The 3,473-nt window shown below is 40.5% G+C and overlaps 1 long non-coding RNA gene across 1 annotated transcript in view; it reads left to right on the forward strand.

The window, feature by feature from the left end:
- LOC116565974 overlaps positions 1-3,473 on the forward strand; it is a 9,014-nt gene extending 5,541 nt beyond the window's left edge. The window contains exon 3 of the long non-coding RNA XR_004275685.1: positions 2,645-3,473. This is a non-coding gene — a long non-coding RNA (uncharacterized LOC116565974). The remainder of the gene's footprint in view (positions 1-2,644) is intronic.

The raw sequence follows: 3,473 nt of genomic DNA on the forward strand, positions 1-3,473 counted from the left end.
TCCCCTCCCCTCTCCTCCCTCCCCTCCCCTCCCTTTCCTTCCCCTCCCCTCTCCTCCCTCCCCTCCCCTCCCTTTCCTTCCCCTCCCCTCTCCTGCCCTCCTATTCTCTCCTCCCCCCGCCCAACAGACTCTCAATTTGTTGTCCAGGCTGGAGTGCAGTGGCAGGATCTTGGCTCACCGCAACTTCCACCTCCCAGGCTCAAGTGATTCTCCTGTTTCAGCTTCTGAAGTAGCTGGGATTACAGGTGTGTGCCACCATGCCTGGCTAATTTTGTATTTTTAGTAGAGATGGGATTTTGCTATGTTGGTCAGGCTGGTCTCAAACTCCTGACCTCAAGTGATCCACTCATCTTGGCCTCCTGAAGTGCTGGGATTACAGGTGTGAGCCACCGCGCCTGACTTATCTTTAATTTTTCAACGAATATTTTCACCACATTTTTATTTGCTGTTTAACTTTGCTTCTCTTCCTTTGATGTACAAAATATTTAACAAATATTTCTCAGGCTGCCCACATAATGCAAGGGATTGTTTTAGGCAAAAAAAAAATATTTCTTAATACTTAGATAATTCCTCTTTTTGGACTCCCTGCCATGTCCCAGTCCTTTGGGTGAGCAGGTTTATAGAGAGCCCTTTCATCTTTAGAGAGAGGGCCAGAAACAACTCTGAGAGGCATGGTTTTTCACTTTAGGGCAAAAAAAAAGACAAAGGTGAGAATTGTTTGCGCCAGTTATTTACGGAGACTCATATTATCCTTCTTTCTAAACAACTATTTGTAGGGAAGGAGAAGAGGGGGAACAGGGGGCTTTAAAAGTCACACGATTAACCTGCAGAAAGGAAAGTCCCTAGAAGGGAGCAGGACTGTGAGTGTGAAGGGAGGACCCAGCTGCCTGGGGGGAAGCTCTCCTCCAACTCCCTGTTTCCTATCCTGCACCTCCAACTTCTCCCAAGCTCCTTTAAAGGTTGATTGTGACAAGAAGCCTGGAGATGGTATTTGTAGACATCAGTAGAACATACAGATATGAGGCCAAGTGCTGTGGTGGTTCACACCTGTAATCCCAGCCCTTTGGGAGGCTGAGGCAGGAGGATCGTTTGAGCCCAGGAGTTCAAGACCAGCCTGGGCAACACAGTGAGACCCCCATCTCTCCAAATAATAATAATAATAATAATAATAATAATAATAATAATAGTCAAGTGTAGTGGCATGCATCTATAGTCTCAGCTCCTCATGAGGCTGAGGTAGGAGGACATTGAGGCTGGGAGTTTGAGGCTACAGTGAGACATGTTTGCATCACTGCATTGAGCATGGGCAGCAGAGAGAGACCCTGTATCCAAAACAGAAAAAGAAAAAGAACATATGCTGGATACTCTCAGACTCTCAGAAGCATCGGCCTTGGTGCCTTATCACCTTGGTTCAAATCCCATCCCACCTCTGCCAGTTAACAGATGCATAAATGAGAGTGAGTCCCTTAATCTTTCTGAGCGTCAGTTTTGTCATTTGTGTGAGGGGATACTCACTTGTGTGATTGATGAGGATCAGTGGTCGCATATGTAAAGTGCATTGCAGAGTCTGCCCACAGTGGGTGTGTAATCAGAGGCCATTCTAACATACCAGGGAATTAACTGGCAAGTTCTCGAGGGTCATTGGTATGCAGTCAGCATCGCACGAGTTCTGTGACAGCAGGTTCTAACAGTCAACCTGCATGAACTTGTATGGTGTGGCCAAGGAGATAGGGCACAGCTCTGCAACTGTATATGACAGTGCAAAAGTGCTAAATTGTAGAGGAGTGGTTTAATTCTTATAAGCAGAAAGATAACTCCATGGTTTGAAATAATTAGGAAAAACTTCATGGAAGAAGTAGGAGTTTAAGTTGGGTGTTGATGCTTTACGAAACATATTCTTTGATTAGACAGTATTTTTCCTTCTGAAAATGAAAATACATATTTTTCCTTTTAAACAATAATATGTACTCTTTTAAAAATGCTTAGACAATATAGTAAATCAATTAAAAAAATCTCACTGCCCAAGAATACCTACTATCAATACTTTGTTGTATGAAGTACATATATATTTGTATACAAATACAATTTTGTTTGCTTATTTATGCAAAAAAGGGGAATATTTAAATATCGTATTGTAGAATATTCCATTATACAGAGGCTTTATAATTTGTTTAAATCGTTATTGTTAAACGTTTAGGTTATTTTAGCACAGCTAAGTATGTGAATGCCTCCGTTTAATCAATCAATAGCTTAGTGATTTTGGTCCAGTTATGGCTGGATCACTTTCCAGAAATGTTATAAAAGTTGTGTCAATTTATACCACCTTCCCACCAGTTTATAAGGGTTCCCTTTTCCCCACATCCTTCACAGTATTGGCAATTGTCAGTATTTGACAGTCATTGCCAAGCCGCCAGGTAAAAATTATATCACTCATTTAATGTGTATTTTTAGACTACCCTGTGTTAATCGTGGTGATACACAGTCCTAGCTATCCCCTCTCAGAGCTCGGAGACCAGTAGGTTAAAGAGACGTTAAGCAAGTAATTACTGTAAATGTGATGAGGGGTGTTACCATGTGCATTTCTTGGATCATCCAGTCAGGTCCTTAATGAATAAAGTAACACAGGCCCCTTGTGGTTTTGCAGCAATGTGGCCTCTTGTTTCTTGGTGGACAGATGTACTTTTCTGCCCGTTGGTAACTCATGGAATACAACAGATGGTAGGTGAATACCAGAGAGCATCCTGAAGGATTTTCTAGGGGAACAACATGAACTAGATTATGCTTCTCTGGCCTCATTTCAACAACATCCTCAGAATCTTGTCTATTATTGATGCCTTGAGGACCATATGTTGCCTATGAGGATATGTCCCGATGTAGCATACTCTAGTTGCACAACATGGGACAAAATAATAATACAATAAAATGGTGCTAGAACAACTGGATATCAGTATGAATTTAAAAATGGGCAAATGATTTGAACAACCATTTTATAAAGAAATTTATGAATGGTTAAACATGCAAAGATACTCAACACCGCTAGTCGTTAAGGAACTATAATTCAAACTACAATGAGATAGTGGTTTGATTTATAGTAGAATGGCAAAAATTACTCAGTAGAATGGCACAATTAAAAAGATTGACAACACTCAGTGTTGGTGAGGATGTGGGACTCTCCTACCTTGCTGGTGGAAATCCAAAGGGATACAGCCACTTTGGAGAAGAGTTTGACAGAGTTTTATAAAGTGTCCTAAGTATTTTCCCAAGATAAATTAAAATATTTAATTTTAATTGTTTACATACAAATACTTGTATGCAGATGTTCATAGCAACATTTTTTTGTAACAGCTAACAACTGGAAACAGTGCAAATGTTCATCAGTCACAAACAAATTATGGTAAATCCATGCTCAGCAATAAAAAGGATTTAAATATTAATACATACAATAAGGTAAATGAATTTTAAAATAACTTTGC

This window comes from Sapajus apella, unplaced genomic scaffold (assembly GCF_009761245.1).
Source record: "Sapajus apella isolate SASKATOON/1434 unplaced genomic scaffold, GSC_monkey_1.0 scaffold2, whole genome shotgun sequence".
Taxonomy (NCBI): Eukaryota; Metazoa; Chordata; class Mammalia; order Primates; family Cebidae; genus Sapajus; species Sapajus apella.